The sequence below is a fragment of the Thermobia domestica genome, chromosome 11, assembly GCF_964235325.1.
Source record: "Thermobia domestica chromosome 11, izTheDome1.hap1.1, whole genome shotgun sequence".
In the NCBI taxonomy this organism is placed as follows: domain Eukaryota; kingdom Metazoa; phylum Arthropoda; class Insecta; order Zygentoma; family Lepismatidae; genus Thermobia; species Thermobia domestica.
In genome coordinates, this window is record NC_137464.1 from 128,527,987 (window position 1) to 128,544,424 (window position 16,438).

Here is a 16,438-nt window from a genome sequence, read left to right on the forward strand (position 1 = left end):
CCCGTAAATTCCGGGGAGGGGGCGATGGGCCCTCACGCAACGTTCAATCACATCCCAGATGTGATCGATTGGGTTCAGATCCGGAGAGTTTGGGGCCAGCACATCACTTGGAACTCGCTCCTGTGTTCCTCGAACCACTCCATCACACTCCTGGCCTTGTGACATGGTGCATTATCTTGTCGAAAAATGCCACTACCGTCATGAAGGTAGTCATAATGGGAATGAAGGTGTGTACGTAGTCTGCAAGCAGCGTGCGACACCTCGTCCGTCATGGTGCCTTGCTCGAGCTCCACTAGACACATGGATGCTCACCTGAATGTTCCCCAGATAATAATTAAGCCGCAGCCAGTTTGTCTCGGTCTCGCAGTACAGATGTCAAGGAGCTGTTCCCTTCGAACACGACGTATTCGCACCCTCACATCGTCATGATGAAGAAGATATCGGGATTCTACAGACAATGCAACGCTATGCCATTGTGCCAAGGTCTAGTGGCGATGGTCACGTGTTCATTTCAGTTGTAGTTGCCGATGTCGTGGTGTTAACATTCGCCATCGTTAGGAGTGTTCGGTGCACTGTGTGTTCGGACTAGTGTTGTGAAGACCTGTAAAAAAACGGAAATTTTGGGTAAAAAAACAGCTTTTTACGGTTTTCCCGAGCTGGGGAAAAAACGGAAAATTTGGGTATTATCAGAATCATCATTTTTGTTAATCACAGAATCATTTTAGTTAATATGTTAAATCAAACATATATACTTCATTGTTCTATGTAAAATTCCGGAAATTTTGAAACCATTAGCAAAAAATCATTCGTTCGAATATATTCTCAAAAACAGGAAAATATAGTTTAAAAACTATTTGTTGGTCTGATGCTAGTAATCTTACTTGCTGTAACATGTCTGCAACATATACACTGGGAAGTCGAAAATCCGAACTAATTGGGACCACAGGTAGTTCGGATTTTCAAATTGTTCGGATTTTCGAAAATGCCATTTAGGCTTACATATACTGTACGGTATGTTCTTCAGTACATACAGTAATTACAGTACCATACGTAAGGCTACTTACAATTAATGTTTCTGAAGAACCTGCTTGTACTCTAAATAGCACTGTTCTTGTAAGTCACACAAAACTTATAGGCCTAAGAAAAAATAAAAAATAAAAATACATGACAAACAATTACATATAAATGAACTTTTGCAAAAACACTGACTTCACATAACGTCGATGGACACGCTATTGTTTGTTTATCGCTAGCGTTAAGACAAAATGTAAAAAGCTTCTAGGAACCGCGTTCGGATTTTTTACGTTAGGATTATCGACGTCCTACTGTATGTACAATGTATTTCCCTAACGGAAAAATACTTAAAGCAGCAAGTTTTAATTCTACTTTACCCATACCACACAAGTGATTAAATTTGAGCAGCGAGAAATATATTAAGTGAAACTTCCGTTAGTTATTATTACAGACTAACAGAATATCCGTTCTTCGCACGGGGAGAATACGTTTCATTTTGGATACAAAGGGCACCAAAACTGTCACCAATGAACTTGTGGAGCACTGGATAACTGGATAAAACTGCAAACTATGGTTTAGCCTCTCCCTTGATCATATCCTGGATCCGCCACTATATATATATATATATATATATATATATATATATATATATATATATATATATATATATATATATATATATATATATATATGTATAATGCTCAAAAAATTAGTTAACTCATATATATCATACAAGAAGGAATGCTTTAAGATACACTAGAAAAATGGAGCACATACTGGTGTTGGGGCACGGAAAACCTTGTTCACATGGCTCATGACACAAGACGGTTATTTGTGCACCTCTCGAACTGCTCACAAACAGGCAAGGCAACAACACTGATTGTTCCTTAATATGTCATATGATCGCTTCGAATAGCCAACAGAGTCTCGCACCTGCGTGGCATGTATTCAATCAGATTATCGATGAGTTCTTGGGGGATGTTGTTCCACTCATCCAGAAGAGCGACTTCCAGCTCTGGAATGGTTGTTGGATTTACTGGCCTAGCGGCAATTCGTCTGCCAAGCATATCCCAGACATGTTCAATTGGAATGAGATCCGGAGAGCATGCTGCCACTTCATCCGAGCGATACCCTCAGTATCCAGCATCTCATCCACTAACCGAGCTCTGTGAGGACGAGTATTGTCATCCATGAAAAGGAACGAATTACCAATGGCACCAGCATAAGAAAGAACAAGAGTTTTCATGATCTCATCCCTATATCTGAGAGCCGTCAAAGAGCCACTTCGGATGATGTGGAGCTCAGTACGCCCACCAATGCTGATTCCTGGCCATACCATCAGTCCACCACCATGATACTGGGATCTTTCTCGCACAAACATGGGATTGTGTCGTGTTCCACACTCTCTCCAGATGAAAACACGTCGATTATCAGGCTCCACACTGAATCCAGACTCGTCAGAGAACAAAACATTGCCCCATTCATTGCGTCCCCACCCACGATGTTCTTCCGCCTACGCTCTTCGATCAACACGGTGTCGTGCAGTTAATGTGACACACACGATAGGCCTACGTGTGTAGAGACCACCTTTTCGAAGATGATTGCGGAAGTGGATATTGTGCGTCCTGTTGTTGTTCGGAAGGCTCGCGGGAGCAGAGTTGTATTCGGACGCCGGTTTCGACGGGGTGTTAACAAGAGATAACGATTGTCTCTGGCTTTGGTTGCTAGTGGACGGCCCTGTCCTTGTCTTCTTCGAACACTTCCAGTTGTTTGAAATCGATTCCATAATCGTGAAATCACACTTTGTGCCACTCCTATTAGGGCCCATACACGTAAATACATGCCTGAAGAAACAGCTCGACTTGCTTGAAAAATTATAAAACTACAGGCAAGTTGATCGTGTATGGCCACGTTCATTCATGTTGAAAGTTTTCAAAATCTTCTGAAAACATGCTTGATGTTTTTGCCGTTCAGCATGCATGTTTACCGTGTATGGGCTCGTTCATGCAAGGCGACTGTTTTATATTTAGGTCCGCCAATCACGACAGCGGAAGAAATCACGTGACTCTCTCCTCCGTCACATGCCAAGGTCGTTGAAGATGAATGGTCTGCGTTATTCCTGGAGCATCAAAACATAGAGAGAGAGAGAGAGAGAGAGATGCGTTACATGACAAGGGATTCTGTGCATGAATTTATTCAGGTATACAAAGAACTAGGCCCCTACCATGTTTTTGGAAGGAAAATCAAAAAATTAAAAAAAAAAACTACTGTGTGGGGAATGACGTAAAGAATTCTGCATATGAAAAACTAGAAAAGCTGAGAGAATTTCAACCTCACTCCACACTTGATGGGTGTTAAAAGAAGGATAAATACGTTGCGCTCCAACTACAGAAGAGAGCACACAAAAATTAGAAAAAGGAAATTAAGTGGTTCTGCCGCTCATGAAGTTTACATGCCGAAGTTATGGTATTACAGGAGTGTAGACAGCAGGTTTATATAGGGGGGCGTTTTTGAGTAGGGACAGCTACAATGTACAAATCCCCCCAAAAAATGTGTTACAGCTAGAGATTTTGAGGGCTGAAAAAACGGAAAATTTTTGTTTCCGTCCGAAAATCTAAACACACTGTTTTAAAGCTTTTTTCTTCATAAATATTACCAGGTAGTTTTTATTATACTTAACCAAGAACTACTGCCCCGAACCAAACGTTATACCTTTGTGCAAAACTATTTCAATCCAAGCCCTTGTACACAGAACCTATCTACATAAGACTGATTTTTTTAATTTCATTTAATTTCTTTAAAATTTCCTGACAAAAATATTTATTTATTATTCGTGACTTAAAAACATTATAATTATTTTATTAACAGCTATATATCACTTCCTGTTTTACACCAAGTGGAAAAAAAGCGAATAAAATTCAAACTGAAAATTTGAATTAAAACGTTGTTTTTCACCATATTTTCCATCTGATAAAAAAAATGTGTTTTTTAAAACACTCAGTTTAGTGCGATAGTTTTGTAGCAGTATTTATAGTACCTTGTTGAAACGTTTGTCTTCAAACTGTCAAATATAAAACAGGGGAGGATCCAGGACGGACTTCTGGGGGTCGGTAGGTTATAATACTGCTACTTAGAGCTACCTTTAAGAGCTCCAAACTCTGGGATGGGTTTTTTACATATAAAATAAGAAATCTTCATCTTCTGGGGAGCTATCGCCCCCTCTGGACCCGCCTCTGATATAAAATCGCAGTAAATTGTGTAATCTGCTGTTACAAATATATATATAAATATATATATATATATATATATATATATATATATATATATATATATATATATATATATATATATATATATATATATATATATATCGAAGTCCATTTGTTTGTTATGAGTTTATATTGACACAAATCTAAAGAAAAATTACACAAAATATTATAAATGGTGTGGAATAATATAGTTCCATTATCTAAGCCATTTACATCCAATTTGGACATGTTGGCGTGGGAGACCCGGGTTCGATTTCCAGCGGGAACTAATGTGGTTCTGATTCCACGTTAATCAGTAGGCCCACGTGTCATATAGCTTCGCTGCTGAACGGGACGTTAAACTCAAAATCAACTCAACCAATTTGGAAATGATCCGCACAGGAGCACTAGATCAATCGATTTGTAGCAGATGTGGTAGCAAGCTGTGCATTTGGTCATTCCTTACACAGAAGAGATACCATATTATTTTCAATCGGTAAATAACTTAACGTAAATTATTAATTATATGTAAACTTTGTTATATTTAAAAGACTGGAACGATATAATTTTACGATGATGTTTTAAAAGCTGGTCGTTTAGGGGGTCCAGGAAATCATTTGGGGGGACTGGTCCCGACGCCCTCCTCCCCATGGCTACACCCCTGTGGTATTACGATTAACTTTAATTTTTATCGAATCAGGAAGAAACACGTGTAAGCAAAAGCAACCTAGATGAACACAGCAGTGATTAAGAGCCTGATGAGTCATCTCCACAGGTAATTAAAATAAAATATTATTGCAACTAGTTTTATTTTCACACTTATTCCTGTGTACTGACATGTAGAATTAAGAGACCTCGATGGTTACTACTAGTTGGTAGCAAACATATTGTCTTACCATTCGACTCTTCATGGTCTCCGTCTTCCACATTTCTCAAACAACTTCTAGTAAGTTGGACAGCATGTTGGTGCGTGTGTGGGCAAAAAATTCTTCCAACATGCATGATGAGACAAATCTTTCATGCATGTTGGTCATGCAAGTGTGTACATGTACAGCTTATGGCATGTGCCACCTCCAGCTGTGACTGACCAGCTTCCAACCTGCCGATAGCTCGCCATGCCAACGATTCTGGCAAATCACGTTGTTGTGCAGTTTCACTATGTAGATTTGTGACGCACTAAACACAATGAGAACAAAGGTATCCTGGAGCTGGAAGTGTTGGCAGCGCCACACTACAAAATAATATCTGGTAGCGCCACGTCACTGATCACGTGCACAGATGTTCCAAACGATTCGTTTGCACGTTGGGCCTGCATGATTTTAATCTGAACTGGACAAGATACAGTGTTCTCACATTATTCGTAAGAAGTTTTACATGTGTTTTCAGCTGAACCCGTAATTTTTTGATCAGTATATATATATATATATATATATATATATATATATATATATATATATATATATATATATATATATATATATATATATATATATATATATATATATATTAGCTAAATATACCCATTCTTCACATGGAAGTCAAGGCCTGTGGAAGTATTACCCTCATTTCCGCGACCGCGAAAACTATGGATTTGACACTAATATCGGTCAATTTCGATTACTTTTACTTGTCTCGGTCCCCCCCCCCCCGCTGACTCCCGGCCCACATTCAATTGTAGCTGAATTTGCAAATCATCGCTAATGGAAGTGTCACTATTGATCTCAGCGACCGCGAAAACTATGGATTTGACACTAATATCGGTCATTGTGGATTACTTTTATATGTCTCGATATCTCAATCTCCCCCTGGTGACACAGGCGCGGTGCCGCATAGCATGAATTTGGAAATTAATGTGATCGGAGTTTCACCATGATTTCAGCAACCGCGAAAACTATGAATTCAACACTAATATCGGTTATTTTCTACTACTTTTACATGTCCCGGTAAACGACCCCTGAGACCTCCTGGTTCGAATATTGACAAAATCGTTTAACTCTGGTCTGGAGCCTGGACCAAGGTATTCGCGACTAAAATTTGGTAACTCTTGGTCAATTTGTCTGGTTCCCAAGCCGGTTCCCGTAAATGCCCCCCGCTGAGACTTCCCTGGTTCGAAATTTGAAAACAACTTTTCGTCTTGATTTTCGGATAGGCCAAGGTACACCTGACCAAAATTTGGTAACTCTCGGTCCACTCGTCTGGTCCCCAGGCCGCACACAGACGGACAAACACACAAACAAACTTTTATTTTATTTATATTAGACAGCTGAATATACCCATTCTTCGCATGGGGGCAGTATTTGGAAGACAACGCCTGTTGAAGTATTATCATTCATTTTTGCGACCGCAAAAACTATGAATCTGACACTAATATCCATCATTACTTTTACATGTCTCGGAATCCAACCAGGGGGTCTCAGGGGGGCGTTTACAGGGGCATGTAAAAGTGGTATGAAATGGCCGATATTACTGTCGAATTCATAGTTTTCGCGGTCGCTGAAATCAATGGTGAAACTCTGATCGCATTAACTTCCAAATTCTATTCGAGCCGGGGGGGGGGCGGATACCGCCCCCCTGAGACCCCGCTAACTCCCGACCCGCATACAATTGTAGCTGAATTTGCAAGTCATCGCTAATGAAAGTGTCACCATTGATTTCAGCGACCGCGAAAACTATGGATTTGACACTAATATCGGTCATTTTCTACTACTTTTACATGTCCCTGTAAGCGCCCCCTGAGACCTCCTGGTTCGAATTTTGAAAATAAAAAACAAGATTCGTCTTGATCTGGGGCCTAGGCCAAGGTACCCCTGACCAAAATTTGGTAACTCTTGGTCCACTCGTCTGGCCCCAGGCCGCATACAGACAGACAAACACACAAACAAACGGTTTATTTTATTTATATTAGACTAGATAGATTCTTGCAAATTATGCCAGATTTTCATATTATCTTTCCAAACTAATTTTCAAGACCCGCTCCTACTTATCTTTATATATATACATTATATCTATATTTATATCTATAGCGCGTCTCAGTCTTAGATTGTAGTACAGAGTAAATAGAGTGCGCTGTTGCCACATTTCTTTCGCCGTATGTTTTCTTCTAAAGAAAGACAAGAAAGACTGAAAGAGTGCCTGACTCTATAAATAAAGCCTTTCTCAAATTCATATATTTTCATCGCTTTTGCCATTCCATTTGCGCAAATTCATTTAGAACGTCGAATTGGAGAGTATGAAACAACCGTCTAATAATTGTTTGTTAGGTAGGGGATTTCCTTTTATGATGGTTTACAAATCGTTGCAATAAAAGTTTAATGGGAACAATACAAAATCGATAAAACGAATAGAAAACTTATGATTGAAATAAATGGCAGGCTAAACTGTTTCAAACAGAAATTTCCCGTACCGATTGTGCGGCAAGCTAAGAAATAGCAAAATATAAGATACTGCTACTGAACCTAAATAAGAGTGTTGGAGTAGGGATGATCGTAATATGTCACGAGAAAATATAACGTACGAAAACGCTCATTGGTCTGTGTACGCAAAATATCCGCAAAACTAATTTCGTTTGTCAACCAAAAGTTACATTGTAAAGTATATTGTGAAGGCGGCTGCTCCCCACTTCCGATGGTTTAGATCTGATTTTCCCCGCAGAAGAACAGTATGATATTTAACAAATACCAGGAGGTCTAAATGGAACATCGCACTATAATAGAAATTATAAATGCATTTGTGAATATTAACGAAAGATTTGTAAATTTGAAATTAAAAAAAGAAGAAAAGAACACATGCTAAATACCTTTTAATCAATTCCGCTGCTTCCGCTTAAAGGTGAAATCCCTTCCATGTATTCAGTCTGTAGTTGAAAACCCGAAGAACATGTGTCGAATAAACCCGAAATGTAAACGTGAAATAAAAGCAAGGATTAGAATAGCGAAAGAAGCCTTTAGGAGGAAAGAAAGTCTGTTTTGTGTGACCTTGAATAAAGAGTTGAAAAATAGACTCATAAAATGTTTCGTGTGGAGTATTGTACTGTAATAGTCAGAAACATGGTCATCACCCAAAAAATGATTTAAAACGTCTGGAAGCTTTCGCAATGTGAGTGTGGAGGAGAATGGAGAGAATTAGCTGGGTTGAACGAAACACGAATAAGAGAGTATTAGAAATGGTGGGGGTCAAAAGAACAATTTTAGATATAATTAAGAAAAGGAAGAGAAACTGATTAGGACATTGGCTAAGAAGAAACTGTATCATGAGGATCGTGCTAGAGGGTATGTTGACAGGTAAAAGAGGGAGGGGACAAAGGAAACTACAATTACTGGACGATATCAAAATAGAAAAATCACACGTGAAGACGAAGAGGTTAAAGACCGTGGATCATGGATGCTTCTCAGTGCCAGCAAGTGACCTGCCAAAAATGGCAGAACACCTATGATGATGATGATGACAAAATGTAATGGTGAATAGACACTGAACCTCCCTGGTTTCTATACTCATTTCTGACACTTCAGACACACAATGTCAGTCTGGAAACAGAAGAAGAATGAAAAGAAACCCTATTATATCTGTTCTTAACAACCGCACAAGTTGTAACTTTAAATCACGTAGTGACAGCCAACAAGGTACAGATCGTTAGACGAGGAAACAAAACCAAACAGAATTATCAAACCCTCCGAAAATTTATTTTGTTTCTTTCATACTTCCTAAAGAAACATCCGGGAAAAGAACAAAAAGCCTTTTCATTCTTCTTTTTTTTTTTTTTTTTGAGCTCATGAAGTTATTTGTTGCTAATGTTTTTCTCATCTTCATCTGCGTATTCAAAGTAAATAAAGAAGTGGAATTACAAACGAAAATAACTTTTATTGTCAAAATTGTCAGCATTCAAAACAACATTAGGGACCACGTGCGAACTGTAAATGAATCAGTTACAAAAACAAATAACTTTTTATCACTAGGAGTCTGGAGTTTTATTATTAACAGATATTGGTCTGCTTTTTCCCCTTCCATAGATATTGACCTGAAGAAACAGTTTATTTTGTTTGAGTACCAATTGCATTTTTGTGATTAATGTTATTGCTAACTGAATTACTATCCTGATTCAAGTGTTTACTGTACTTACTATTCGTCCGCGGTTGAATATGTATATATATATATATATATATTGGTGTTATTATTTTACCTTACATTCTCTCAGTAGCGTAAGTAAGGACGAATGGGCTTCCCCGCAAAAATGTTAAACGGACCCCTCTTTCCACATTCATGAGTCACGTAAAATTTAGAGAGAACAGTTTTGACTTTCTATGTTCTATCTAGTGAGTCACAACTTGCTCATATGCAAAAAAAATGCACATTATTATTATTATTATTATTATTATTATTATTATTATTATTATTATTATTATTATTATTATTATTATTATTATATTGTGCTATAGTTTTCGTCTATTCTGCTATACCAAATTCGAGAGTCTACGACATCTGACATTTTTAATGAGGTGTGGTCGTCCCACTTTTTGTTGTTTGGTTCGATGCTGGTTTCACTGTTCTTTTCCCATCTTTGAAGTACATAAGCACGGCAGATCGCGAAAACTCGACAAGTCGCGTTGTTTCCGAAATGAAGCTCCCAGCCACTTAGTCACCCTGATATATCGTCGTCCTTCCCCATTCAAGGCACAAGCATCACACTGACTAATCGAGTGAGATTCTTGTCGTGTTTGGCGCGCGGTTGTGTTATGCCTTGTAGCTCTTATCTCAGCCCGATGATTTCGTTCAAAAAGTAGCGAGTGGTCATAATGTTTTCGCTGGTCAGTAAAAGTTTTGTTGGCATTTAATTTACTAAATAATCGCTCAGGTGTTACCGTCTTCATAGGTAAAAATGAGATATAGTTGGAACATCACATAATTTTTAACATCTTAACATTATAAAGTTTAACTTCGAAACTGAAATGGGCCTCTTTCTGTTCTGGGCCTCTCAATATTGCGGGCCCTGCAGGCCCTTTAGTTGCGCCACATCATTCTCTCTACTCAGAAGGATAGGGACAAATAGAAAAGTCAAAATTCATTTTGTCCATTTTTCATGCATCATACACTTCAGAAAAAAAATCATATAATACTGATATGTAAGAAAATATTAGTATTGTTTGTCTGTTTTCTGTATACAAAGAACCATTTAGGTTCTTTTTATCTCATATTCTGGTAATAATCAAAAAAAGAAAAGAGTTTCATGTGATAAACGTACGAAAGATAATTTGTCAACGCGATGTGAATGACGTTCTCTGCAACCTAATTCCCGTTTTTCGTACAAAACTCTATTCCTACCTGCAAAAAGAAAAGATTTATGTTACTCATCAGTGGTTGAGGTTTTGCCCTGCGGCTGAACAACACGGCTTGTATAAATAGACTCTGACTGACTGCAGGTGCACGAAAAAAAAAAAAACTGTTGGATTCCTCTCCCCGCCCACTTCAAGTGTGGATATCCTGGACACATTCAAACTGAGCGGTACGATCTTTCAGTTCTTCCCAGTAGAGGTACCAGCAGTGATTGCTAAATGAAAAAGTGAGCATCTGGTGGCGAAAAGGCGAAGTGCTCGGACAAGGGGGAGTTCACAGGAACCTTAAGCTGAACGTGAATATGTTTCTCGTAAGGCAAGGGCCGTAATAAATGTAAATAAGGTTCTCATTATTATATAAAACACATAAGTATTTATTCCGTGTAAAGAACAATATAATACAGTAAATAAGCAACATCATAATCACTAACGCCCGCAGGATTTTTTCCAACGGGAGGGGGAAGTCCGATTTACAGTTTTCGTTTTATTCCCTATATATATTAACAGTCATAACATTTATCATTGATAGCGTATATCGTCTTTCGCCACTGTAGCCTATTATTCAGAACATTCATCTCCAGACATGATGTCGAGAGAATAGAAAGAAATAGATATGAACAGTGGTGTAACTAATTTTACTGCGCCTTGGATCGATCGATAATCGATTTACTCATACTCTCCAGGCCCCCTGCCCCATGTATTTCAGCTGCTGCGTTATATATATGGTTCCATGTCAGAAGGGCCAGACAAAAGGGCAAAGACAGAAAGACCCAAGTCAAAAAGGGCCCTGCGTCAAACGGGCCCGAGTCAAAAGATCTCCGCAACAAAAGGGCCCGAGTTAAAAGGCCCTGCGTCAAACAGGCTCGGGTCAAAAGTGCCCGAATCAAAACGCCCCTCATAAAAAGGACCCGAGTCGAAAGGTCTCCGCAACAAAAGGGCCCGAGTCAAAGGGCCCCGAATCAAAACGAATTTCATAAAAAGGGCCCGAGTCAAAAGGGACTCCGCTACAAAAGAGCCAGAGTCAAACGACCCTGCGTCAAAAAGGACCGAGTCAAAAGTGGCCGAATCAAAACGCCCCTCATATAAAGAGCCATAGTCAAAAGGAGCCCACGAGAAAAGAATCCCAGTCAAATTGCTCTGCGTCAAATGAGCCCGGGTCAAAAGGGGATCCGCTACAAAAGGGTCCGAGTAAAAGCGGCCCAAATCAAAACGCCCTTCATAAAAAGGAGCAGAGTCAAAAGGGGCTTCGCTACAAAAGGGCCCGAGTCAAACGGCCGAACGTCAAAAGGTCGCGGGTTAAAAAGGCCCTAGTCAAAAGGGGCCAAATCAAAACGCACCTTATAAAAAGAGCCCAGGTCAAAAGGGTTCCACGACAAAGTACCTGAGTTAAAAGGCCCTGTGTCAAACGGACCCGGGATCAAATAAAGCCGGAGTCAAACGGCCTCGCGTCAAAAGGGCCCGAATCGAAAGGTCTCCTCAACAAAAGGGCCCGAGCCAGAAGGCCCGAATCAAAACGCCCCTCATCAAAAGGGCCATAATGAAAAGAGTCCCACGGCAAATGGACCCGAGTCAAAAGGCCTTGCATTAAACGGGCCTGGGTCGAAATGGGCCCCGCTACAAAAGGGCCCGAGTGAAGTCGGCCTCACATCAAAAGGTCTCCACAACAAAAGGGTTCGAATCATAACGCACCTCATAAAAAGGGGCCGAGTCCAAAGGGGTCCCCCTACAAAAGTGCCCGAGCCAAACGGCCGTGCGTCAAAAGGTCGCGGGTTTAAAGGGCTGGAGTCAAAAGGGGCCGAATCAAACCGCCCCTCATAAAAAGATCCCGTGTCAAAAGGGTTTCACGATAAAAGGACCCAAGTCAAAAGGCCGTGCGTCAAACGGACCCTGGTCAAATAAAGCCGGAGTCAAACGGGCCGCGTCAAAAGGGCCCGGGTCGAAATGTTTCCTCAACAAAAGGCCCGAGCCAGAAGGCCCGAATCAAAACGCCCCTCATCAAAAGGGCCCGGGTCGAAAGGTCTCCGCAACAAAAGAGCCCGAGAATCGTTTGTTAACACAACGCAAAAATTTGAGATTTAGATAGGGATAATAAACAACAATTATAATGAAGTCTGCAGAATTTTTGTGTAGACTGGTACGGAATGACAACCAACGTCAGTAACAGAGGCGACTCTTGAGGGAAGTGACATTGGTAAAAATTAACATTTTACGAACGCAATCCACAAGAAGTTAACTGCGCAAATGTATGGTGGAATTTCATTTACGGTGGAAAACATTAAGCGTGTTTGCACACGATACCGACAAAATCGGAGGAAGCCCCGATAATATCGATGTCGGTGTCGGTGTACTTTGCACACGTCGCCGACAATATCGGTGGAAGCCCCGACAATATCGTTGCCGGTGATGAGCGAAGTAAGCGACACACAAAAAATCTTCTCCATGAAAACAAATAAAAAAAATAATAATTGGGAAAATTCTTTTTTAAAACAAGGACTACAAAAACTGTTCTGAAGAGGTGTGGAGGACAGTACAAAACTTAGAAAAAATAGTCCTATGCCTAAACATGTTTAGATTTAACAGTGCCGTTTTAAATAGATGCTGTAAACATATTATTTTCGTTTCGATGAGAATTGATGCTGCTGTACATTGCAAACTATATTAGTTTTAATTTTTGTTGGAACACTGTTACATATTGTATGTATATTATTTTGTTTTCCATGCAATTAACATTAATGTCATAGTAGATTAAATGATAAGATTCAAATTAGTAATTCTGTTTTATATTGCTCTAAACATACACTGGCGCAAATCCCGGGGGAATGAAGGGGACATGTCCCCTCCAATCTTGGAACTGGGGAGATTGCCTCCCCCCAATAATCCGATTTGAAATGTGTTTTTTGGGAGAGAAATTTGATTGTGTCCGATCGCCAGAAAGGAAAATGAGATGAAATTAATGTCCACTCAGAATAAGCCTCAAATCTGCCCGCCTCCCAATGTTGAAGACAACTCTGCTCCCCTGATCCTAAACAGCATTGTTTCTCGACTACAGAAATAGTTTGAACATTGCTATATATATAATATGGGAACGATCTTACTCGCCCCCCCCCCCCAATGTTGAAGACAGATTTGCGCTGTTGCATACATACCTATCGTTTCTCAATTTTTGTCCATGAACTAAAAATCCTGGACAAGGCTTGCATAAATTTCTGGCCATGCTTTTTGCTTTTCAATTCTGTCCTTGAAAGAGTCTGTTATATTATCCCATATGCAAGGTCTACATTCGACAAGTTCAATAAGGGTTAAAATATCAAATGAAAAAATTCCTGCCATCTCTAAAAATCTAAGCAAAACTAGAAAGATACGAATGCAATAATACACAACCTTTTCATTCAGTCACTGTAGCTAAACTGCAGAACTCTATCAGGGGGTCGATCCCGGTACGAAGGGGAGAGGGAAAACTTGGATACATAGCTTTGGTCTTTGTTTTCAATTGCCATTCCACAAATTATTTTTAAAAAGGGGGTGGTGGGATAGTTTTGGAAATGAGAGGAAAAATCTGCAATAAGTGAAGCATGAAGTCACATCCCTCTTGTTGAGATCACAATCAAGAAAATGCCAAATGAATAACTTGTTCTTGGAGCTTTGAAAAGAGTGTTTGATTGTGCTGATTTCGTTTCAAAATAATAATAATAATTCTACTTTGACTTGTCAACAAATATTCTATTCAATCATTGCTTATTGAGTGGAACCGGGAAAAGTGATCTGCACACAATTGTGATGAAAATAAAAGAAAGTAATAATAATCAGGTTTTTTTTTTTCATATGCTTATGTTCACAGTGTATCAAACTTTGAAAATTACGCTTAAGTTAATTTCCAGAATGTATTAAAATTTAAAAGCATTAATAGATTTAAAAAATATACCATCAAAGAGTGTGTGTGTGTGTGAGAGAGAGAAAGAACAAAAATAAAAAAAAGGAGTGGAAAATAATCAAGAAATTGATTATCTAAATTTCCAATATTCTATTTGGTAATAGCTATTTAGAGGGAAACCAGTACTCTTCAGACTTCCCACACTTTATATTTATTTAATAAAGGGAATTAGCTACTCCAAAACAGAGACTGTAAAAAAAATAGTAAGCTGTTCCGAAGTTGTTTATAGGACAAGATAATAATAATAATAATAATAATAATAATAATAATAATAATAATAATAATAATATACAATTGTAATAGAAAAAATGGAAACAACAAAATTCCAAAAACAAGAAACGAAACAAAAATACACAGCGCCTTGTCACTCACTCTCTTCATCTAACCCGCTGGCCGGCCAACATTATCGGTGGCGTGTGCATCCAATCATAAGAAAACATTGCCCTCGACAAAATCGGTGTCGGCGATACCGCCGACAGTATCGGGGGCTTGGCCGACAGCATCTGCGTGTCGGAGGATCGGCCGATAATATCGGTGGCGTGTGCAAGCTACGATTTGAATACATTGAAGTCGATTTCACCGCCGACATTATCGGTGGTTCCACCGATATTATCGTTGCCGTGTGCAAACGCACTAACGGTCTCAAAACAAAAGATCAAACAAAACACATCAATCACTTTTCTTCATTGCTATGCATATTGTGATTATTATTATTATTATTATTATTATTATTATTATTATTATTATTATTATTATTATTACCATTTTTATTAATAATAATAATATGCAAGGTCAGTGGTAGCCCATGCCTTCAAACCAGTATACGCCACTCTTTGAAACTATGAACTCTACATTAACATCGGTCGTCTTTCGATCATTTTATGTTCGAAGGTGTGCAAGGGTGTCTTACCGCTTCCCTCAAAGCATGAAAAGCATGCAATATTTTCGCGAACACAGCCAGGGGCAGAGAGGGAGTGACACGGAACACACACAGCTTGCTGTGTAGCTGCAGTGGATCTATGGGTAATTATAGTTGCCCTCTTGTTACAAGGCGTTCAGTCAAGTAGTAGGTATCAAGGTCAGTTCCTGCAGTTGAACACGAAGTTGATCGTTAGGAAACAGAAGCATAAAACTAGTCTCTTTTGTTTACCTTTTACGAATATTTTTTACCTGTATGCGTACAGGTCACATCTGGCGTAGATTTAAAAGGCATGTTATGTCAAGTATATATTCTCCAAAAGATATGAGTACTCAAAAGGCAAAAATCTATAGCTACTTTTGTTTTCCTTTTTCTATTAGCCAGTGGAAGCGTTGTTTCAACATCCTTCTTGTAGCTTGCTTAGCATTCACTTCCTCTTTTTAGTTGAGCTTTCGGCTATGAATACTAGGGATGGCCGTATATTTCGAAAAATACTTTTTCGAAAAATTAATTTTTCGAAAACGAAAAATTTTTCGAGAAACGAAAAACGAATTTTTTTCGAAAAACGGAAAACGAAAACTACCGAGAAACGGAAAACGGATATTTTTTGTAAAACAAACTGAATTTATTTCATTAGATAGTACTTCCAAACTATAGTGTACTATGCATACGTATAGGAAGTCTTATAGAACGGCTATGTTCATCTGTCTGCCTATCCATCCGTTCGTCTGTCAGCTGGTATCAGAGCAAGAGCGGTAAGAAATAGCGAGAAGCATAGGTTTGCAACACGAATAGATTCATCTCATCCATTTGACTTTTATTTAATCCAGAAGTGGTAGAGATCTATCGCTTTCTGCTACATTGTTGATCAACACAGAACACAAACGGTAACATATAGAAAGACGCGGTTTTCCAGAACCAATTCAGTCTCCCAAGAATATATTCAATGTTCGCCCTTATTACACTTGCAGCTTAAGCTATGCATAAGTGTCGGAAGTCT